We start from the raw sequence: 23960 nt of genomic DNA, 5'->3' as shown, positions 1-23960 counted from the left end.
CTGCACAGAACAGCATTCTCTGTACCTACGGAAAGGTGACATTTTCCAAGCTGTTACCTGGAGAGCAAAGGACAAATGGAAAAGATCAGTCACATAAAGGCAGCTTTATCATAACATCCCGTGGCAATTTGGGAGTTCTTTGAAGGCCAGATGCTTCTGCTCCATATCTAGATTTCCCACAATGAGGGACTCGATGGAAGCACAAAACATACCTGCGTAGCGAAGTGAAAAATCCCAGCTACGCTACAATTTAAAGTCATTTTCTAGTTGGAGTTGGTCAATTTTTGCAGCGTGTGTCACGTTTTTCCGTGGTGTGCCAGGGAGAGACAGCAAAATACGGCCAGGGAAGTTGAACAAAACTCTACGGGCAGATCGGAGCCGTTGAACTGCCCAGCTGGACGTGAGCTGAGGCTAAGGACTGAGGCTGAGCCTGAATTTCCTCGAAGCACAGGAATTGTCTGGCAGGATCCCACCTCACCCATGACTACAAACACAAGAAGCCCTCGGACAGATCTTTCAACCCAACCTGTGCATAGGGAAAGCTTTTTTCCTGACAATGCTTGGCTCTACTGCAATATATTGGGCATTTCTCTGGGTGCTGTTGAGTGTGCAGGCCTCCCCAGGTGTGAATTTCACTGCAGCACCAACCTGCTCCAAAGCACCAGGCACCGAAGGGAACACTCAGGCAGGGCTTTGCTCCTGCTGCTGCCTTCCCCGGAGCAGAGGTGGGCCAGGGAGGGATGAAGGAGCCCGGAGGACTTGGCCTTTCTTAGGCCAAAATCATGCTAGACTGTCTGCGGGAGCCGGGGAAGGAGATGGGCTTTAGGGGAATGTGAACTGACCCCACTGGACCTGCTGCCGACCCGGCCTGATGGAAATAAGAGGAAAATCACTGCCCTCCGCTTTTAATTCCCGAAGGAAACGGAGCCTTTGCACGCCCCACTTCCCCCTCGCTTGCCCAAAAGGGAACAAAAGCAAATAAGAAAGGCGGCGGATGCCATCTGCAGAGTCTAACCAATGTGCATACCTACCTGGGCTTGCTCTGCTAAATCATCTCCAAACACAGGCTGGTTTTTATTTAGTTATTTATTTGGGGGAAAAAAAAATCGATTCTTCTATGATTTACGGTAGGGTTAAGGCAAACGTGAAGCCCATGTTAAGGCTGTTCATCTCATGATAAGGCAGCAAAAAGGTCAACAAATTACTCTCTCCCTAATGGTTCATTTGAACCAATGAAAACAGGATATTTTATCCTCCCGGGTCAGGCCTGCTTAGAAATCCTACGTCCCCTTCCCCCTTCCCTTCGCAGCCTCCCCCCATTCCTCCTCCCTCTCTCCCACTCCCATCCCCTTTCTTTTAACTCTCCATCTCTGATCCTCCAAGGTGACCTTTTCTCCCAGTCCTAATACCAAATTTTCTGGCTGAGTGAAGCCAAGTGTTGCTGCCGCCCTGGCCGAGAGCCCCTCCTCGGTGGCCCGAAGGGGCAGGGACGGCAGCGGGGCCGGGACGTGCCAGGACCAAGGGGCAGGGATGGCAGCGGGGCTGGGATGTGCCAGGACCAAGGGGCAGGGATAGCAGCAGGGTTGGGATGCGCCACTCGCTGATGCAGCCGTGCTAGGTGGGAAGGCACCAAAAAAAAAAAAATCAGAACCAGAAAAACAGAAGGGGCACAGCCCCACAATTCCTGCCCTGCTAGGAGAGCTTTATTTGGCAGTCCGAGCCTCATCAGTTACCCACGTGCAGCGGCTGAGCTGGGGCTCGGCTGCTTTGGGCAGAGCTGCCCGCCGCCCGTTCGGCGTAGCTCCCGCATCTAATTGTTATCCCTGCCGCTGATTGAAGGGCGAAGTGGAGGGATGGGAAGTTCAGCCGGGTGACATGATGCGGTTTTAATGAGTCGCTCTTTTTCTTTTCCTTTTCTTTTTCCATTTCCCCCACCCCCACCCCAGCCTGGCTGTTTTAATATGGAAATATAGCAAATGCTAACAAAATCAGGAGCCGAGGGTGAGCGCAAACCTCTGGGAGCCCGTCAGCAGTCGCAGGGCAGCAATAACACTACAGAAGCAATTAGTTCCTTAAGTTCTTTAATACAGGGCCTTTGCTGGGGGGGGGGGTGGGTGGACACTGGATTAAGCCCCGCTTCATTTGCCTATTTATTCAGCTGTCAGGAAGCTGGAAGGGTTAAGTCATCCGGTGGAGAAGAAAAAGGCTCCGCGCAGCAGAGCCCCCGCGCCCCGATACGCAGCCGGCGGCCCCGGTCCCGTCACTGCAGACCGTGCCCCCATGCCCCGAACGGTTCCGATGCATTTTTGGCAGCAGCTGCAGCGTGCCGTGGGCCGGGCGTGCCGCAGGACCTGACTCAGCAGATGCCCGGTGTCGGAGCAGCTCCGGCGCTGGAAGCCGACCCCCTGTCTCTAAATAACGGAGGGATCAAGCTCCGCACTTGGGCAGGGTTTTTATTTGTTCCCTTGGCGGCTTTGCCCTCCTTGCAGCCGCGCGGGCGTCCCACTCGGGCACCCCAGCGCTACGAAGAGCCGCTGCTGCCCCACGGACCGCAGCCTGCGCGTTCAGTGCTCCACCACAGCTAGATTTACAAAGTTAACTCTGCGAGCGAGGCTGTTTTGCTTTGTGTGCCTCCACGTACACACTGTGCATCAATCGCGCCCGAAGCAGGAAGGGATGTAATTACAGGATCATGTTTGTGCTGCATGACCGGCTTATTCCTAATATCGGTCACTAATTTGGGCTCCCTTTCGGCTGAACCATCCCTTGGTGCTGTGTGCTGTCACGTCTGGCAGCCTATATCCAACCCAAGAGCGTTTGCTCTTTCTCTCTGCACGATTTGAGGACAAATCTGAGGGAATCTGGATTCATGCACTAAGAAACGTGTTTGTTTTTGGTGTTCCAGGTTGTGGTTTTTTTTTTTCCCCTTTAAGGATAAAAACTGTAACGTATTCAAAATGGGGTTAGACAAATAGATCACATACAATCATTCACTTACGGAGAAGGAATGCCAGTGCAGACAGAGTACGATAGCTCAAAACACAGAGATAGCATGTAATGCAATTTTGTTACAGCATGTCATTGAGTTTTGTTAATATAATAACCTGAAATAAAGTATTAAGACAGATTGACATGCCTTGGTAGCACAGCTGAGGATTCAGATATTTAAATATAACGTGTTCTAGCTTGTTCCCATTGAAATCAGTGGAAGTTCTCCTTCACAGCTGATTTCAGGGGGAAAAATGGATCCAGCTTATGCAGAATAACAGGAGGGGGAATGGGCAACTTCAGCTGAGTTTTCAAATGTTGATTTCTTAGCTCAAATCAGCTCTAATTTCTGTTTGTTTATTTTTTTTGCTCGAGAAAAATAGTAAGCTATTTTCTTCAACATCCACAAATAAAATAGAAATCATCCCAGTGAAAGGAAGGAGAGAGGGAAGAGAGTGCAAAGCCTTTTTCACGTGCATCTTCCTTTCAGGCTTTCATGCTGTGAAACTTCCTGAGCCACTGCTCTCTGTTTGCCCCTCGATCTACCCCAAGGAAAGGACCACCTGCTGCTGGAGCCTCGGGATCCTTTGAGCCTGCCCACAATTTACAGGAAAAACTTCAAACCATTTTAGATCTCCGAGTGTGAAAACATAAATATAGAGAAAACGCCGCAGCCTCCTGCTCACTTTCTGCGCGGTCCCATTTGTGCTCCCCGCGCCTGGCTTTCGCCGGAGGATCACAGACAGGTGCTCACTCTTTTAGCTGCTGCTAACGTCATTCCTAATTTTTCCAGGGCTGTGCAGCTTCACACAATTTGGGTCCGGGCATTCATCCTCCGAACCGCCTTCAAAAGCGAGGCAGAGAGGCGCTGGCTCACGTCGCCACCGAGGCAGCAGCGACACCCCGGCTGATCCCAGGGGGAGGAGGCTCCAGCCCGCACCTCGGAGAGCTGAGGGCCTCACCACATCACGAGCCTGCTTCAAATTGTTCGCGCCGAGGACCTTTGCGATTCCCCCTCCCCAGTCCCGCGTCCTCTGATTGGCTTTAAATATTGGGAAAGTTTGGGGAAATAAAAAACTTCTGCTACTAAGAATCCTACAAACACGTTTAAAGGCAATGCAGACTTCCATAGTGAAAGCATCCCGCTGAAATGTTTCCTCAGATTAAAAGCCGATTTTTCAAAAATATAGCTACAAAGGCAGACTGGAGAGGTTTGCTAGAAATAAGCAGGAAACGCCTCGTTTTTCATTCAAGCAAAACCGAATCAGATAGATTAATGCAGGGCTAGGAAAATCATCGGGAAGGCTCCTGTCATTTCCAATGGGATCTTTGAAGGCAAAGAAAATGGCAGTCCCCAGACCTCCCAAAACAACCCACAGAAATTCTTTCCTTGCTGCCCTGAAAGGGGAAAACACGCCCCAAAATGCTGCAGCATCATCCGGGCAAGGGCGAGAGCAAACCACCCAGCTACCGCCCATCTCCCGACTACAAATTCTGCCTACTTCCCCCCGAATTATTTCCGTATTTCATCCACGAGGTTCCTGCGGCTCGTTTAGCCCTCGTGGTTGGTGGTTTTTTTTTTTTTGTTGTTTCCAATTGCATTTTTTCAATTGCACTTGACCAAAAACGAGAACCCCCTCAGCCGCTGCGACCGTCCTGCAGCGCAGCGCTGCTCGCGGCGCTCCCGGCTCCTCTTTTGTGGCGAACAAAGGGTCCCCGGCGGCAGACGGAGCGGCCCAGCCCCAGCCCCGGCGTGCAGCGAAGGGAGAGGTCTCGTAGGGCCCGACCCCACCGAAGGCACAGCTTGAGGCTTTGGGCAAAGCAAGGCTGAGTGCTCGGCTCTGGACGCCATGTTCGTTTTCTGCTTTCGCCGTGAGCTCAGCCTCGCCGGGGCCGGACTCAGCGCCACGCCACGGGGAGAAGCCTGGGAATACAAATCGGAGGGCGAATCGCTTCCCGGCGTTATTTCGCTGTAAATTGAAGCGGCCCCGGCGTTGTGAAGCTCTCTCGTTTATTTTAAAAGGATAAGAGATTTGTCCTCCCCAGAAGTCGCTCGGAGCGGGGCCGAGAGCAGCCAGCTCTGAGCTGCTGCTTCCCTCCCAGCACAAGTCGGTGCTGTGGCGGCCAATTTACGGCAGTCGTAGGGCAGTGCTCTTCCAAAGCAGCCCGAACTTCTTCTCTATCGCAAGAAGCCATCCTGCATGTCTTTGTCAGACCCAATTCCTGCTGCTGATGGGCTGTCCGCACCTTTAAACCTAAACCTGGGTTTAGGGTCAGTCTGGAGGGCTCTCCCGCTGTTCCTTGTGACGCCAAACATAAAGGGGCGTTTGTAGGAATTCAGGCCACTGGGGCAAACCTGGGGTCAACCCCCAGTCAGAGTTGTCCCCGTTGAGGATTATTCTGAGACACCAGAGACACCTAAGATTAACCTCCCTGCTCCTAGGGATGGGAAATCAGAACTGACCCGAGGACAAAGGGAAGGCGAGCTGGTTGCTCATGCTCCTGGCTGGCAGCCCCATCTCCTCACCACCACCCGAGCTCTACATCTTTGCAGGGTATGCAACCGGCATATGGGATTTTTAAAAGCAATTTTGTAAAGATGGGCTTCTATTTCTGTTCATGCCATAGCTTTTAATCCTGAGGCAGAAACAACCAATGCCTGAGTTTTGCATGCATGCATATGCATTACCTGGAAAAGGCAGGCGAATGTCACTTTTGGGTTCCTACCAAAATCTTTCCTTAGCTGAGTTTTTCTCAAGAACTGGAGAACAGACAGAAGCAGAGCCCTTAAAATATGTTTTCGGGATTTAAAATGCAAAGTGCAGCCTTCCTCCCTTCCCCGTGTATGCTCAGGGTGAAACTCAGTGCTCTCGGCAGCTCGCAGGTCGGCGCAGGGTGGAGCACGAAGTGGGCGAGATGGACAAAACACCGCAGGGGTGAACACTGAACCTGGGCACAAGCCCTTTGTCGGATAAAAGACGTGCTCAGAGCATGCCTTTTGCTGGAGCAAAATAAAAGGAGGGGCAGGGGATGATGTTAACCGGCCTGCGACCATCTCAGCGCATGGGCTCGGACCTACGCCGTACAGGGAGGCTCCAGCCCCCAGCCGGTGCTGGACACTGACCGCACCGAGGGGATTTCGAGCTCTACCTTCAGAGCTGGTGCTGGGCTCTCTGTGTGATATCTCTGTTATTTCCTTTGTGTGCAACCAGCCCTTTGCTCGGGCTGCGCAGAGGGTGCGAGGCGTGTGAATAGAGCCACGTACATACCAAATCCCCGTGCATCCCACACCCCCCTGCACTCCCAGCACCTCCACCTTCCCGAGGACGCCCAGCGGTTAGCCGGGGCTGTTGGACGCTGCTCTGCGTGACTTCGGAATCCAGCCTGGACCGCGGCCGTCTGATTCACTTGTTTACTGCCCGCTCCAACAGGGAGCGGCCCTAAAATCTGTTAAAACTGTAAACAGCACTCACTCGATGGACTGAAAAGATGGATGTTTGCTCATATGTGTTCTTTTAGATTTTTATTGGCCTAACCCGCTTTTCATTAACTCGAGAGCTCTGCTGTTTATTTTAATATTCCAAGCATTTATGACCTTGGAGCTATATCATCAGATCCCTTATATGTACGTGTTCTAGGACATCAACAGTTTGTTTTCATTTCCCTGTTGCTGGCTTTTAAAACTACTGGACCGGGTCACACAAATTTCTGCTGAGGAATTTAGAAAAATCTTCCAAGCCTGACCTTTCCTGGGCGCAGACGTCTCACCGGGTCTGTATATTTAAGCACAGAAACGAGGTTTGTTGAAACCACACGCAATAAAGTAACGCTCTCCCCCTTTTTTAAACAAAGGAGTAGCTGGCGAAACGTTGCTGGCTCTGTTCTTGTGGCTTCACGGTTCCCTTCCACAGGCTTTCAGCCCACCTGTACTAAACTCCGGTGCGTGGCCAAAGTTTGTCCTTTGGGCACAGAGGGGAGAGAGAAAGAAAATATAAAGAAATAAATAAGCTCACCTCTGTGTGATCGAACTTTTATTTTCCTTTGCTATTTACCTTGCCTCCAATCAATCACCTGTTGCTTGACCTTTTAGGAGTCTGTGTCATCGATGTGGAAGAAGGCATCAGCCGCACGGATACCTGGCCCTCCACCACCTGTGTCCTGCTCAGGACCTTCTGGTTTTGCCCTGCAGATTTCCAGGGTATCTACATTTACTTATGGGGTTTTGGATCTCGTCCCCGGGTGTGCCGTAACTACAGAAGGAGCTGAATTTCCCTGAGGTCAGGGAAGCGATTGCTGCTGTTTTACCTGGCCACCGTGTTGGGCTGAGAGCGAGTGGGTGAGTGACGGCCACGGCCAGCCCTGCACCACTCAGGATTTGGCTCTGCCGATGCACAAGCAAGCGACCATACACGCCGAGAGCAACAGGGGCTGATGGAAAGAAGTCCGGGAATGAAACCAGGCAATAAAATCATGAACTTTGTGCTGGCCTGCTACTGTCGGGTGATGGTAAAGGAGCAAACTGAAGAGGCCCCGAATTCAGCTCAGCTCCCTTCTTCCTCAGAGGGGCAGCAGGGACGCGCAGGGGTGCAGAGCTCTGGCTTCCTCAGCTACATCTGACCCTGAGGCACAGAAGACAGCCACCAGACCTCCAGCACCTTTGGTTTTATTCGCACAGCCTTCATCCTCTGCTCTTTATCCGAGGGGCAGAAATCCCCCGGGCATTGGCTGTGACTCCGTGCAGGAAGGGCCTCCGCTGCTGCCAGCCTCGGGAACTCCTTGTGCCACGGTGAAACCGTGGCTGTTCCCCGGGGGGGAGCCAGGGAGGGACGGGTGAGCGGGGAGATGCTCTCAGCCAGGGCTGGGCTCAGCTGCTTCCAAAGCGGAAGGTGCTGAGCCACGGGGGGGGTGCCTGGGCAGAGTGACCCCCGTGGAGGTGACGGGGTGGGTCACGGCAGCACGAGGAGCATTCGGCAATGCCTAAATTCTTGCAGCATGAGGGCAATGATCCTTTTTCCAAAAAGCAGCGTCCCCCACAAAGCAGCTTCGCGAATGGGTGCCCAGTCCCCAACAGGAGGCGACGCCAGGCTTGGAAAAGCCCAGAGCAGAGGACGGGAAGGCAAACAATGAACCTCAGCGCCGATTCACGGGAACAAGAGCCTGCAGAAGGAGCACTCAACAAATTTCTCCGAGCTTTTAGAGCATCTTAAGAGCAGATCACTGTATCACTTGCTTTATGAGTCTGTGGAGGATCTGGCTGGGTAAGAAATGCACATATTTAACTTTATGGGTAGCTAAACCTAACATTTAGTTCCCAGCTATGTACATATTTAGTTCGTTGCATTATAAAGCATATTTCTGCCATATGGGGCATTCTGGCTGACCAAACGGGAATGAGTTTCTTAATTATTTAATTACTATAGCACGCTGACACCTATTATTAATGCTATGAATAATAAACGATAAATCTAAAACCATAACCCCCCAAAAGCAAGTCAGACATGCACGGGAAGGAAAAAAAAGGGATATAAAAACCTATGTGTCCCTAGTACGGATGATACCGTGGCGCAGCAGGAGACAGAAAAGTGGAAATGCGGGGGAAATAGCACATGGCCCATGCCTTGCGCTGAGTCTATGCAAACACGCACCGTATGAAACAGTCTCTGTCCTGAGGAGCAGGACAGGGACTTACCCTGAGCGAGAAAATGCCTTTGCCATGCCCGTCTCTACCTCCTGTGTCTTACGGAGTAGAGCATCGTTGGGAGAAGAAATAGCCAAGACAGTGGGTGTTAAGGTCTCTGGGTGGATTTTCACCTCCATGCCCCCGAGAACTGCTTGCTCCCGGGGGGGATTTGCCAAGGGAGGGCTGGGACTGCCAGGGGACAGGAAAGGACGAGCAGAGATTGGGGCAATGGAAAGAGAACGCAGGGAGGGAATGAAGCAGGGCGAGGCCTCTGCTCATCCTCCTCGGAGGGAGAAGGGAGCGGTGCTTTGGGAAGCCTGGCAGGGCCGTGGATGTCCCCGGGTGCCTTGGCAGAGGCTTTGGGGCAACGGGAGGAGGGAAGGGGTGAGGCTGCACGCTGGTGCAAACGAACCCAGCAACAGAAAAGCCTTGAGACGAGTCGTTGAAAAGGAAATTAGACGGTCTGCTTGCCCTTCTCCTGAGAGCTGGGCAAATGCTCCCTGCTCCATGCCCGGCGCCGTCATTTACCGCATCGACACCAAGGGGCCTGGGGACAGAAGGGTGCACGGAGGCACCACGCTGAACCATGAGCAGTAACAGCACCGCCCAAACACCCAATGCCACGTGAAGGAGCCTTGGTTTGCTCCAAGGTCACCGGTACCTGGCACGGAGGTGGGAGGCACAGACCCCATCGCGCTCCCCGTCCTCTGAGATGTGCTTTAATGTGCTGCCTACATTTATGCCGAGCCCTTCAAGTGCAAACCAAATGCAGAAACTCCAGAGATTTGCTGCGCTACTGAAAAAAAAAATCTTTACTAAATAATTAGCACGAAGCATCCACTTCTGTGTGCAAGTTTTGCCAGTTTTACAAATTAGTAACAGATCTTGAGCGGTAGGTTCAGGGCACCAGGTTTACAGAACGTCCTCAAATGACCAACAAAATACCTTCTTTTATTTAATTCTGGTGTGTCAGTGATGACACGAGGAGAAAGAAGAAATTAATCTTACGGGGACGGTGTAGACAGAGTGTGCCCGTTTGTTCGTGGAAGAACTGGAAGGAGAAGGAGAAGGGAAGGGAACGCTGCTGCACATTAATTGCACCAGAAATGCAAAATGGCTGCAAATAGAGGAACGGCATTTAGAGAGCTGTCGAGTTTTCAAAAGATCAAAGGCAGAGGTAGAAAAATAATCCATCGGACGTGTCTAATTGCAAAGCGAGTGTTGCACGAAATCAGCTCGTGCCGTTTCACTCGCTTCCTGCCTCCCTGGCGCTGCGTCCCGGGGGAAGGCCGCGGTGGGCTCTGCGCCGCTCCCCGCGCCACGCTGCCTGTCCTGCGGACGTGCGTGGCTCGGGGGAAGGACAAACGTGGAGAGCCTTCTGAGGAGAGGGCTTGGAGCAGGTCACCGGGCCACGGGCTGCCACGCTGGGGACACGGCAGCTGGCTGGCACTCGGGGCTCACCCGGAGGAAAAAGCCGCTGGGGTGCCAGCGCCCTCGTGCCTCTGTATGGGTGGCGGGGAGAAGCTGGGTCCCCTCGAGACCTCACCCTCTGCCACTTCCCCTCCTCCTGTCCCCAGATGCCCGGGGGCGGGTGGGCTCTGCGGTGCCTCCGTCCCAGGCTGCAGCCCTTCTCCATCCACAGGCCGCAGCCGCCAAGTGCCGGGGAGCGGTGGCAGTGACCGCCAGCTGGAGGGGAGCTTTGCAAGCCGGGGACAGGACAGGAGGGGATGGGACAGGCAGAGGGGGCTCTCAGGGAGCGGGGGGGGGGCCCTCGCCCTCTATTTTGGCAGACTGGCCGTGCCCTGAGTCAGGGAGAACCAGGCGGTGGGAGCGGGTGGGGGGATCCCCCTTGAGCCCCGAGGCAGCAGGAAGGGATGGGGGCAGCCCCAGGGAGGCAAGGGGAGCCCCAGGGGTGGGAGACCCCATCGGACCCCCCAGTCCTGATGTTCTCGAGTGGTAAAAGGGGGAGAAAATGCCTTCGCCTCCTGGCTGTGGGTCCCCGTAAGGGTCCCGGGGGGGTTCCCGTGCCCGCTGCCCGCTCACCTCGGCGTGGGCACGGGGCTGGGGCAGGAGGCTCCAAAGAGCAATTTCACAACCGCGCATTAAAACCAGGCTGGGCGGAATTGCATTTCCCCGTCCCTTTAATCCAATAAGTCAGAACTTCTTAACTGATTAATTACAAAATTAATGAGGAAAATGGCAGGGTTTCAGGGAGGCGGGATGGTAAGGGATTTTTTTTTTTTTTTATGTTGTGCTCTTTAAAAAGACTGATGGAAATAAAGTTACCTCAAAGCATCGGGTGCTTTGATGCCTACAACAGCAATTCAGTTATTGCATTAGCAGATTTCCTCTTTATTTTTAACTAGACGTTGTTGAGTATCCTCTTGTTTTGTCTCAGCTAGGAATATTTGGGGTTGCGTTTTTCGTTATACCGATTCTCCCCGTGCAAGGGATTATTTTGCGTTATTCCCCCGCCTTAAATGTCGGTGTTAAAGCGAGCTATCAGCACGTTTCAGGGGGCGAGCAGGACCGACAGAACCCTGCAACCGCAGCTCACGCGGCGTTACCCCAGCAGCCTCGTGTGCACGAACACGCTCTCCCCTCTAGAAACCACCGCACCAAACTTCGTGCAGTAAGGCTCCGAGATTGAAAGCGCTACCAGAATCCCAAAAGGACGGGACTGATGCTCTGGGGTAGCCTGCCGGAGCCGTGCCGAAGCGTCGGTGCGACGCACGCCGAGCGCACGCATCCCCCCCCCGCAAAACTCCGCTGCGGAAAGCAAGGATCCGATGCTGCAGCAGCAAAGACGCAGCAGCTTCCCCCTCCCGTAGTGAGTTCCGAGGTGCCTTCGTTTCGGCTGACTGTCGCGTTTGGCACAGAGGAGTCGAGGGCAGGGATGTCTGCCCGAGTGCTGTTTGCGGGTGCCTGCGCTCGGGCTCTCCCCGCTGAAGCCGCAGCGCGGGGGGCTCGCCAAGGATGCTGCGGCGCAGCGGCTGCGGCAGCAGCTCGGAGCGGTGCCTGGACCCGGCACGGATGCTGCCTGGCTGTTTACACGCTGCCGAAATTGTTTGGAAAGCCTCCTTTAAGCAAACAGGCTCCTTCCCCTATTAGAGAGCAATATTTTTAGGGCAAATATTTAAGGAGAGGTGAAACTCGCGGGGTGAGGGGAGGAGGGAAACCTTTTTTTCCTTCTCAAAGCACTCCTGGTAAATAAAGGAAGAGGGAAAGGGGACGGCAGTGACAGCCAGCACGCAAAAACGCGTGCTTGTCCCTTCAGCGGTGGCTTGGTGAGCGGAGCGCCTGCAGGAGGCAGGCGGGAAGGTGCCTTTTGCCTTCACTGGGACCTTCCTTAGAGAGACAGGCTGATTTTTTAAAGGATGGTGGTAAACGCATGATGACAACACTTTTTTTTTTTCCCCTTTCCTTAGAGCAAAACAATCTCCCCGAAGCACCCACACGGCCGATTGCTTTCCTAGGGAAGGCTGGGGATAAGCACACTCCCTAATAGCGAAAATTTAAGCGATTCTGTGCATTTTTTTCCATGAAAAGGGACTTGCTATGGTATACCTGGTGGCACTGCCCAATGCTATGCTGTCCTCCCAGCAAGGACAGGACTGCTTACATGTGCTGAAGTTACAAACCTTGGGGGGGGGGGGGGGGGGGGGGGTTTGGGGGGCACTGGGCAGCCCCTGCCCGGCCGCAGCGGGTGCCGGAGCGGTGCCGCAGCCTCAGCCTGGCTCAGCCCGGCTCTCCCCGGGTCGCTCACGGCTCCGCAGCAGGGGAAGGAGCCAGCACAAACGCTGCTCAACTCCCACGGGGGGGAAAATAAGGGGTACCCGGCCAAAACTGGAGCTGGGGCTGCCACGGAGACACGCAGGCGGGGTGCAGAGCGCACGTGGCCGGCCGGCCAGCCGGCAGCGGGGATGCCCTCGCTGCTCACGGGACCTATGTCAGCCTCAAAATCCGTTCTGCGAAACGTCTCCGGAAAGCGGAGGCACGCTCCACGCGCATCGGAGCGAGCGGACCCCGCGAGCTGTACGGACGCGGCTGGGAAGGTCCGGAGCGCGCGGGGCACCGCGGGCAGGCAGGGCACAAGCGGGCGCGCGGCCGGGCTGTGTCGATGGAGGTGCCACCCCGTTTGCACGCACGCATCACACCCACGCACAAGGGGAGCCCGACGCGTTCGGCAACGCCACGCGAGTGGGGTTAAAGCATGTCCCTGGGGAGCGGGGCAGCGTGGCACGAGTGGGAGCGGGGTATGCGGGGGGCTGCCCCCTTTCTGCATCCCCCGTGGGGGCTCCCAGCAGGCTGGGGCTGCCCCGAGTGGGAGGTGGGGGGCAGCGGGGGGCTGCGGGGTCCATGTGGGGCAATAGGGTGCACAGGGCCATGGGGGTGCGGGTGCTGTGCCGGGGAGCAGCTCCTGTACGCCCCGCGGATGGGGTAAGCAGCCCTGGCTGCCCAGGGGGCTGCACGGGGAGCAAAGCCGGAGGGATGGGGGGGGGGGCTTGGGGGGTGGCAGCAGCCGGAGGTGTCCCCAGCGAGGGGACAGCCTTCGTGCCCTCTGCCCGGTGGGCAAGGCCGGTCAGCGGCCAGACAACCCCCCCCCTCCCACAGCCCTCGGTGCGGCCAGAGCCTGCGCCCGGTTTTGCAGAGCCCCTTTCCCAACATTTCGCAGAAATCCCATCCAAGGAGCGGCGAGCGGTATTTAAACATCGCTCTGTAATTATTAATTCCCCCCCGCGCCCCCCTCGAACGCGCGGGTTTAATTGGCTCGGCGGCGAGGAGGCTGCGAGCGGTGCCAGCAGACGAAGTGATCCCGCGAAACGAGGCAACGTCTGCAGGCAGGGCGGCCACGGCCACCACCGCAACGTCCCCGCGGAGCCGCCGTGCGCCCAGCCCCTGCCCGGCAAGGACCGTACTCCAATTCCTCCCAGCCCCTGCCTCGGCAGCCCTCGGAAGCCCTCGGAAGCCCCCGAGGATGGTAGGAAAAGAGGAGCCCCCCCCCCCCCCCCCCCCCCCCGGCGCTTACCTGCCCGCCGCCAGGCGCTTCCCCACGGCACCTGCAGAAGAGGAGCCCTCCTCGCCCTTCACACCGCCCGCAAAAAACTTCCCCCGAGTCCGCCCGGGCGATTATTTATTTAATTTTTTTTTTTTTTTTTTGTAGAGCTAATCGAGGAAATAAAGTTACAGAGGAGGAGAGTTCCTCTCGTTTGGGGTCCGCTTCGGGGGAAGGAGGGGGTGGGGGGAGTTAAGGAGACCAGTTGCTGCCCACTGCTTTGACCAGTGAGGGATTCAACCCTTATTACCATTTTGTTTTTGTCCAGATTCGAAAGTAGGGCCCCCTGCATTCAAATCATCGCCCTCCGTCGTTATTGTAAAGGACAGGCCTTAGTGGGCCCCCTTCGGATTGTCCTCCGCGAACAATCCCCTCTTTTGTGGAGGTGTTTCTTTTTCCATTCACACACGCCGCTGATGGCACTTCAGGCCCAGCTCTTAAAGAAACTGTTTGCAAAATTACACCTTTCCGCCCGCTACTCCACGAGGAAGCGGGGAGCTGCAGTTAGCAAAACATCATTGAGGCTCCTAATTTAATTAAAAATGCTGAAGCTGGCGGAGGGGAAATGGGAAAAGGGCAAAAAGAGCCTAAGAGGGGAAAAGCGGGAGCCCGGTGTATTTTATTTTTAACCTCCACGGCGGAGTCCCCGGGGGCGCAGGGAAGTGCACTCGCACGCCTGCCTGCGCACAAACACGCCTGGCGCACGCGTGTACAAGGCGCGGACGTGGCACCCGGGTATCCTTTAGCAAATAAGGTTTGGAAAACGGGAGCGCAAACTTGGACATGCACGGCCGGACCCCGAGGGGCTGTGCGGCGGGTGCCCGCAGCTCCTGGTGCCGGGGGCGAGGCTCTCGGGGGTAATGGGGTGCTGCACACGTGCACCCCGCTGAAAACCCCTCGCTTGGAGGGTTTAGGGGGAAACGACGGGCTGCAAGGATTCGGCACCCGCTCGGCCTCGGGCAGGCTCGAGAAGCGCGTTCGCAGCGAGGACGCCCTGCCTTTGGTGGTTGTCGTTGTCCCCGTCGCCAGCAGATCTGTACGTGTTCGAAGAGCGACACGGCCTTAAAAATAAAAAAAAAATCATAATAATTCAGCTGGCGAAGCAGGGCAGAGCCTGACCTCCGGCTCCATGGATGAGTGCTTTGCTGGGACCCCTGCTGAGCCAACGCGGACCTTCAACATCAGCTCCGAAATTGGTGTGATTTGCCTGGGAAACCAGCAGTCATAGAGCAACTGGCCTTGACAAGATGAAGAGGAAATGTATAGAAGACGTTTAATGGGTCGCAAAAGGAGGAGGGGGGGGGGGGAGAAGCTCGGCCCGGAGAGCTTCAGATGCTCAGAGGGGCCCTCGTGCAGCAGCGGGGCCGCGAGGGGAGCCCTCCCCGAGCCGGCCTTCGTCTCGCAGCCATCAGAAGCCAGCTGGGAGCGCCCTGCCCGGCAGAAGGTCGTTTCCCTGTCCCTGCCTGGGATCGGGCCCGGGCCGGGCCTTCGATAAACCCGGAGATTTCTTGAGTGCCAGGGACTGGCTGAAGGCAGGAGGCTGGCGAGGCTTTGTACGGAGCCGCGCCGGGCTGGGATTATGCACGCCTAATCGCCTAATTTTCTTCGAGTGATCTGGATGCCGTCCTCTTGGGCTGCGGAACATTTTATAAATAGCTGTGCTTGGAGTTAATATGATTTACTGGAGAGAGAGAGCGGTTAAGCAATTCCCCACCTAAGTAGAGCAGTAATGAACAGGCTCTGGAGGAGATGCCTTCCCCACCGGCCGGCGGAGGGGGTGGGCAGGGGAGCAGGGAGGCAGAGGGGCGATGTTTATTTGCGGGCGTGCACCGAGTGTCATTGATTTTTAATTGTATTAAAAGGATTGCAGTAGCCACAGGCTGCCTCTAGGACCGGCCTTTTCCCTCAAATGCGTGGAGGGAAGCTGTGGCCTTCCCCTCCCGCTACCGGCTCGGCTAAATCCCAGCGTGGGAGCGAGGGGGGATGGCGGAGCCCTGACCCGACGGCACACATCTTCCCCAAACCCAAACCCAAAGCAGGTCCAGAGGTGCCTGCCCGCTCCTCCCAGGACCTTTCCCTCTCAGGAGCAGAGCCAGGCTGGACGCTAAGGGACGCAGCAGCCCCAGGTTTGTCCCAGTCCACCAGGGAGGGGACGGGTCCCCAGCCTTGCCCCCGGGACTCAGCAGGGCCTGGGGACGCAGGGAGCTGGTGGGGAGCTGGGGACACCGAGGGCACTGATCCCGCTGACCCCCCTCTGTCACTGCTGAAGCCCTAAACCGGGGACACCGTGATCCCAGCGGGGACAGCGGTGGGGACTGGGTGCCACGGGGCCATCCCTCCTCCCGCCCGCAGACAAAACCCTCCCCGCACAACGTCCTGGGGTTTGGGGGAGCACTGCTGGGAGCTGGGGGGCTCCCCGGGAAGGGAAGGGGGTGAGGAGAGGGTTTGGGATGCCGAGGACGGCCTCGCCGCTTGGCAGGCAGGACGAGGAGAAAGCAGATGAGCCTCAGAGCAAAAAGCAGAGGAGGAACCGCAACTGCGCCCGGCAGGCTGGGGACACCAGCTCGCCCCTCGCCCCTCACCCTGGCTGCTGCTTGCTCGCTGCTCCCCGCTGCGCCCCTCATCCTAGGGAACAGCAGAGCCCTGTGGGTCTCAGACCCCCCAGAAAAATCATCCCCAAGTCCCCAGGGCAGCACGGCCAGGCACGGGGACAGAGCGTCCCCGGGAGCAGCATGGGGCCGTGCGCTGCGCACCCACGGGACCCCCCCCCCCCCCGCCCGGCAGCTCCCGGCCCTCGGCCGTGCCTTCACGGCTGGGCAGAACCAGGCTGGAATCCGGCCTGCCGGCTGACCCGACCGACCAAACGCCTCCGGGGAAAGCAAAAAAAGAAATCCCCCAAAAAACGCCTTTTTCCAGCAAGGAGAGGGGCAGCAGGTAATTAGCAACGGGACGGAGCAACCCAGGCAATTCCCGACACCGCGATCCTGCCCTGTGAAACCGCGCGCGGATATTTTTTTTTTTCCTTCTTCTTCTTTTTTTTTTTTCTTTTTTTTTTTTAAATTAAGATCATTATACGTTTTTGAAATGTCAAGCCCAGGAACAAGTGGCAGGGGTGGGGGCTGGGGAGCCGCGGGCATTCTCCGCTTCACAAGGCTGAATGTTTCAAAGTTGCTGCTGCGCTGTTAGCTGACGGCCATTGTGTGCGCTCGCGGCCGGGGGGGGGCGCGAGGAGGGGGCTCTGACCCCCCGCCGGTGTGGATTTGCTGCCCAAAGACCGTTAGAAAGAGGCAGAATGAATGAGGCTGAATGGAATTGTAATGCACAAGGCCCTCCTCCTTTCTCAAGGAGCTGGGAGGCCAGGAAAGCGAGTCGCGGGGAGAGCAGGCGGCTTTCTTGCACATGGGGAGAGGCTTTGCGAATCAGCAAATTGTGTACTTCTCGGGGAAGAGGGGAGGGAGGCGAGTTATTTATTTATTTTTTTTATTACAGATCCGCAAAAAAAAAAAAAAAAAAAAAAAAAAAAGCACCGCCGCCACCGCCACCCTGCAGCAGCCGAGAAGACCAAAAGGAGACAGAGAGAGAAAAAGAGGGAGAGGAGACATGATAGAAAGATCTCGTTCCCAAACCCCTTGTAAGTGTAATTACTTTCTAAGAAAACGATTTGCTTTCTAAGGAGGAAAAAAGACAAAAAAAAAAAAAGAAGGAGAAATGTAGAAGAATGCCTGAAATCGTGGCAGGGACCAAACTCCGCCGGTCCCTTTCTGGGATTTCTGGGGCAGAAAGCGGAGGCCCAGAGCCTATAAAAAAAAAACAAAAACCCTCTCGGGGGGATGCGGAGGCAGAGCTGGGCCTCATTTTAAGGAGATTTCGCTTTCTGCCCGGCCGCGGGTCGGCTCGGAGGCAGCGCTGGGGCTGGTGCTGAGTGCTGCCCCGCTACCTGGGCCGCAGCCCGGTGCCGAAGAGACAAAGGTGGCTCCGATACGGCAGCGATAAGGGGGGGGGGACATTTTTGGGGAGGCGAAGGGGCGCTGTGCGAGCGGTGTGTGCGCGCATGGCGCGGGGGCCAGGCCGGGGCCGTGCGTTTGCGGCGGTTTTGTTGTGCCGCAGTCGATTTTGGGTTCGGTCCCGTGTATTTCTGTAATGCGGTCGTCTACGCATGGCGGGGCCGGGGCTTGGAAATGGCAGGAAAAGTGGAGGCATGTTGCTTGTCTCCGGGATCCCTTTGTTCAGGGAACAGTAGGTGGTAGGTTTAAAAAAGGCAGAGAGCGAAAGAAGGGGGAGAAGAAGAAAGAAACGAAAAAGCAAAAAAAAAAAAAAAGGGAAAAAAAGGGCCCTTTGCAAATCATCTGACTGTTTTCTTCCGGGCCGTGGAAATGCTGCGTTGGAGATTGAGGAAGGGCCGAGCTCCGCACAAAATGTCTCGCTGGCAGTGCCAGCGTGCGGCGGCCGAGGGGCAGCCCGCTTGTAGGGCCGGCGACCCCGGAGGAGGCTGCGGGGCCAGGGGGGAGCCGTCGGGGGAGTTTATTGTCCTGCAAACTTTATTGGGGCTGAGGCAGGGCTGGGGGCTCCCTCCAGCAGAGCTGACGCCCTGCCGAGCAGCACCGCGGCCCCCCCCGACGCCGCTCGGTCCCCGCTCAGCCCCGGGAGCACCGCGCGGCCCCCCAGGGGGAGGCCAGAGGGGAGCGGGGTTGAACCGCAGCCAAAAGTCCCCGAGCCTCCGGGGGGCTGCGGGGGGCTGGAGGGACCCCCCCCGGCACCTCCTGCCCCGAGGAGGCCGGAGCCGAGCCTCCCTTCGGCGCCTTCAATACCATGGACAGCGAAGGCCGGGAGGCGGCGGAGGCAGCGGGGCAGGGAGAGGGGGAGGCCGGGGGGGGAGGCCAAGGGGAGGCTGATGGAGAGGCCAAGGGTGAGGCTGCTTTGCGTCCCCGCACATCCCCGGCCCACGCAGAGGCACCCCATGGGGACCGAGCCCCATTTGGGGCCGGCCTCAAGAGCTGTCGGGGCTGGAGGCTGGGGGAGAAGGAGGCCCGAGGGTCCCCGGGGGGTGCGGAGCAGGGCGGGGGGCCCTCGGGAGGCTGCGCTCGGTCGCCTTGTTTTTCCTCTCGATCGATACCGGGTCGGGAGTGGCGGTCTGTCGGGGTAAATAGGTCAATACGGAACGGGCTCTAACGAAACAGGTTTGAAACAATAAAACAAAACGAAGGCGTTTCGGAAGAGGGAAAGCAAAGGGAAAATTCCCCCTCGCTGCGTAACGCCAAATCCCCATTCCCCCCCCCCAACTCGGTGCCTACGGCGGGCACTGCGGCGCTACAAAAGGGAAGGCGAAAAGCGCACGCGGACAGGGCGAAGGCCGGCTGCGCTGAGGCTGCCTGCTCAGCACGGCTCGTGAGCTGGGGAGGTGATGTTGCACCTCGCTGCAGAGCATCGCTGCTTGCTCGCCGCTACCCAAACACGGCCCGCCGGCTGCTCCTCAGGAGATGCGGTTTGGAGGCCGCTTTCCCCCCCACCCCCCGGGAGCCTGGGGTGGCTCTGGGGAAGGGAGACGCCGTCCAGAAAACAATTGTTTCTGGGGCTGGGGGAGATTTCCAGGGCCACAGCAAGGCGCCCGCCACCAAAATCGCCTCCTGCCTCCCCCCCGCCTTGCCCCTGCCCGAGGAGGGAAGTGCCAGGGGCTGTGGGACCGCACAGACGCGAATAAATCCTCGCCTGCAAGCTCTGCTAGCAAATGCGCATCGCGCCGCTGGCCATAAAAGTTACTCTGGGCAAGGGGCAGGGGCGTGCGGAGAGCCCCAGCCCTGCAGCCTCCATCCCCAAATCGCTGTGAGTGCGTGCGCGCGTGCGGCCGCATTTTCGGGGTGTGCGTGTTTGGGGGGGGGGGGGGGGGCGGATAACGAGCAGCGAGGCAGCGGCTTGCTGCTGGAAAATGCAACACACGCGAGGCTTCCAAGCAAAACCTGCTGGCGGGACCCAGCCTGCTGCTCGCCAGCCCCTTTTTCTCTCCCCAGAGACGAAATTCGGCGACCCTAGATAAAATAAATAAAATCCCGATGCCCCTTTGCATCGTAAGGCGACGAGGTCTGTGAGCTGAGCCAACAAGAGCCGCAGCCAAACCAGGCGGGACGGGCGCGATGCGGCGGGGGCTCGCAGCGGGGCCGCGGGGCCTGGGGCAGGCCCCGGGCCGGGGGCGCTGCTACGAGGGCCAGGGTGGAAGGGCTTGACTCCAAAAACGCTCCCGCAGTTTGCTGTCTGGAAGTGGGAAGTGTTTCCTTTCGGCTAAGCAAGGTCCTCGTCGCCGTGGGGGCCGCGCTGGCGCAGCGTTAGGAGCGAGCTGGCGTTAAAAGCGCAGGTGTAAAATTCGCATTGTGCGCTTACGGGGAAGCTCTTGCTTTATATAACGCGGGGCACATTGTCCCTTCTGAGAGAGAAGGGGGCTGAAATCCTACACATTTCTTAAAAAAAAAAATAAATTAAAAAATGAAAAAATGGGGGGAAAAAAAAAAAGAAAAAAAACCCACGATTTAAAATCACATCCGTGTCAGCTTTAAAGAGAATTATCGCTGATGTCTTTCTGAGCTTGGAAATATAACTGTGGGATGCAGCTTTCCCCTCCCCCTCTGCCCCTCCACCCCCTCCCTTCCCAACAAAAAAAAAAAAAAAAGGAAAAGGGAAAAAAAAAGAAAAAGCAACAGAATATATAAAGCTCCTCTGATTAACAGTTTAGGTGCAGAACCCTATTTATAGGGTGCGCGCTCTGCTACGCCGCCTCGGTCCGCCAGCCCGGAGCAGCACATTATCGATGCAGCTGCAAGTGCTCAAAGCTTAAACAATATTTTCCGAAAAGCCCCGGCAGCCCGCCCGGGAGGAAGGTGGGGACGGGCTGGCGATGGAGTCCTGAATGTTCCTCCTCCGGTTTCAAGGACATCTCGCTGATGAGGATTTGGTTAATGGAGGAGAACTTATGTCCTGGCGGTGACGTCATTGGGTCCCAATGTAATCCTCTTGTGCTGAACCCAATCAGCAGATGTGCCGAGAGCCGGGATGCGGAGAAGAAGCTCTAATCCCTTAGCCTGGATGAGATCAGCTGAAACAGCCAGGACTAGACCCCAAACCCCTCTGCTAGGAAGATCAAGAGAAAAGGGATAAATTGAGAGAGACGCCTCACAACCCCTTTAAAGAGCTTTGGAGAAGAGAAGAGAAAGATGGGTGGTGCACCAAGTTCATCTTGCTTTTAAAGCCTAGCGGGAGCCTGGTTTTCACTCTGATGGGGTCCTTCTGCATTGTTCCAGGGCAGGAGGAGAGAGAGGAAAAAAAAAGAGAGAGAAAAGGAAAAAAAAAAAAAAAAAAGGAGAGAGAGAAAGAGAACAGAAAGTCTGAAATCCAAAGCTAACGAGAGGCTAGGCGCCTTTCTTATTCATCTCCAGCCTGCCTACACAAAAACAAGCATCCTGAGCCACGGGAGGGCGTTTGCACTGGATCTGAGCGAGGCAGCAGAGTTTGTGCCGCCGGAGCCGCCGAGCGCCGCTTCCCCCGGAGTGGGTAAATGCGCCCCGGGCTGCTGGCGCCGGGCTGCGCCGACGGGGTTGGGGCGACAGCGGTGGGAGAGCGACCCCGGCCCCACCGCTCACCTGGAAGAGCAGCAGGATTTTTTTTTTTATTTTTATTTTTTTCCGCACCCCCCTTTTGCAAGCGACCTTCACGGGCTTGTGATTTTTTTTTTTATTATTATTTTATTTTATATATATATTTTTTTTTTGGACGAAAAGGAAGGGGAGGCAGGGGAGGGGGTGAGGATTTTCGGACGTGGTATCTAGCGAGAGACCGTCCAAAATTCCCCAAACGCCTCCGAGTCCGGCAGCGACCACCGAACCCGCTCCGATTGCTCCCGATCCTTCTCAATTTTCTTTCTTTCTTTTTTTTTTTAATCCTTTTTTAATTTTTTTTCCCGTTTTTTTTTCCGCATTCGTATTTCTGCCGAAGTGGAGCGATGCTTGCCCCGAACCCGCGGTGGGGGGGGGGGGGGGGGGGATGCTCTCGGCCCCCTCCGCCGGCCGAGCGGAGGCAGCACGGGCCGGGGGGAGGGGGGGGCTTTGCCTTTCCCCCTCCCGACCCCGGGAGGCGGGGGGGGGGGGGGGGGGCTGCGGGCTCCCCCGACACACAGCCGGGACCCCCCCCCCCCCGACCCCCCTCGCGGACCCGGGGGGCTGCCGGGGCAAGGGACGGCGGCGGCCCGGGGGGAGCAGCAGGAGCAGCAACCCCCGGGAGGGGGGGGGGGCACGGTGGAGGGTTTGGAGGCGGCGGAGGGGGGGGGGCGTTTGCTGGGTTCGGCTGGGAGGGGTCGGAGCCGGGGATGCGGCCGTCCGTCCGTCCGTCCGTCCGTCCGTCCGTCCGTCCGTCCCACCCCTCCGTCCGTCCGCGGGGCCGCGCCGCAGCTGCGGGAACCCCCCGGGGGGAGCCTCCGCGGGGCCGCCGAGCCCCGGGGTTTTGGGGAGGGAAGGGGGGGGCCATGCTTCCTGCTGCCCCCCACAACCCCCCCCACCAACCCCCCAACATCCCCGCATCCCCCTCCGGGGGATGGGGAGCCCCGGGATGTAGGGGGGGGGGGGGGGAGCCCACCGGGGCGGCCTCTGCACCGGCAGCCTCCGCCCCCCCCCCAGCCTCCGCCTGCCCTCCCCAGCACCCCCCCTCAGCCTCCTCCTGTCCCCCCCAGCCTCCTTCTGCCCCCCCCAGCCTCCTCCTTACCCCCCCAGCCCCCCCCCCCCCAGCCTCCGCCCGCCCTGCTCCGAGCTGGGGCCGAGCCCGAGCCCCTCTCTGCGTGTTCACAGCGGACCTTGATTTAATGTCCATACAATTAAGGCACGCGGTGAATGCCAAGAGAGGAGCCTCACAGCTTCATTTTCATGGAAATCGGGGACATCGACCCCCCCCAGCCCCCCCACAACCCCCCCGAACCCCCCCCCCCCAGCCCTAATTACCCCCACCGACAGGCTCCGAGCGCTCCCGGGAGCATCCTCGCCCCCCGGCCGAGCAGCGCGAACAATGCCCGGCAGCTGCGGCCGGGGGGCGGCGGGGAGGGCACGGGGGGGGGGCCCGCTCCTCTCGGCCCCGGAGCACAAAGGGCAGCAGCAGCAGCAGCAGCAGCCGAGGGACCCGGCGGGCAGAGGGGGGGGCTGAGGTCCCGGGGGGGGGGGACACCCCAACAACCCCCGGCTGCACAGCGAGGGGCCCGCTCCCCCCCGAATAAACCGCCCCCCCCGGAGAGGTTGCTTTTTTTTTTTTAATCGGTATTCCCATCGTTTTTTTGCAGTGGCGGGGGTGGTTTTTGGCTTTATTTTACATTTGCCTCGCTGCTTTGCCATCGCTCCCCACAGCCCCGCAACCTTGGGGGGGGGGGGGGGGCTCGCCGCACGCTGCGGGGCCGCAGCACAGGGCCGTGGGCCCATCCTGCCCGACCTCCCCAACAGCCCCGTTGCAGCTCAGCGCCTCGCAGGGCTGAATCTCGAGCCTGCTTTCACCCAAAAGCAGCGAGGTCCGGCGAGGCAGGGGCGCTGCAGCATCACAGCCGCCTCCGGTGCCCCCCCTCCGGCTCTGTCACCGCAGCCCGCAAGGCGGGGCGCGTCCCCTTCGGCAGTTTTGGGGGGCCGCAAGAGCCCCCGCCGGCTCCTAGGTTAGGCTTCAGACCTCAATAAACCTCTGTTGTAAGACTCGTTGTTTTCAGCTTCCTAAAGCCACGCCGAGCCCCGAGCCCCCAGCCTCCCGAGAGCCGGACTTGGGCAAGGGAAGATTTTAATTACTGGGCTGCGAAAAGCCGCGCAGCTGGATTCAGCCGCGTGCACCCACCTCTCCGCGCCCCCTCCCCTCCTCATCTCTGCTCCGCTTTTATCAGCATTGCGTCTGTCCAAGGAAGCGAGCCCGTAGCCGGCCCCGTCCTCCGTCCCTGCGGTGTTTGACGTGGGACACGCGACCTCGCCTGCGACGGAGGTGCCGCTGGCAGAGCACTCTCCTTGTTTAGGAGAGGGGCGAGAAAACCCTCGCCGTGCCTTGCGGGATCGCCTGATTTCGTGCTCGCCTGTAAAACGCAGGCGCTTTCAGGGAGGGCTCCCCGGGGAAGCGGGACGAGGAAAGGGAAGAAGCAGAGGACGCGGGCCTCGGGGATGGCTGCGTGGCGGTGAGGAAGGGGCTGCTCTGCAGCACATCCGTCGCACAAGCAAGCAGTCGAGGACGGGGCTCGCCTCCAGC

At 57.7% G+C, this 23960-nt stretch overlaps 1 long non-coding RNA gene across 1 annotated transcript in view; it reads right to left on the bottom strand.

Annotated features, from left to right (window-relative positions):
- Positions 1 to 14495, bottom strand: part of LOC106040840 (uncharacterized) — a 160852-nt gene extending 146357 nt beyond the window's left edge. Inside the window, exon 1 of the long non-coding RNA XR_010825316.1 lies at positions 13698 to 14495. This is a non-coding gene — a long non-coding RNA (uncharacterized lncRNA). The remainder of the gene's footprint in view (positions 1 to 13697) is intronic.
- Positions 14496 to 23960: the final 9465 nt, after the last annotated feature.

The sequence above is a fragment of the Anser cygnoides genome, chromosome 16, assembly GCF_040182565.1.
Source record: "Anser cygnoides isolate HZ-2024a breed goose chromosome 16, Taihu_goose_T2T_genome, whole genome shotgun sequence".
Classification (NCBI taxonomy): domain Eukaryota; kingdom Metazoa; phylum Chordata; class Aves; order Anseriformes; family Anatidae; genus Anser; species Anser cygnoides.
The sequence above is the reverse complement of the archived record's forward strand: the minus strand, read 5'-3'. Positions and strand labels throughout refer to the sequence as shown.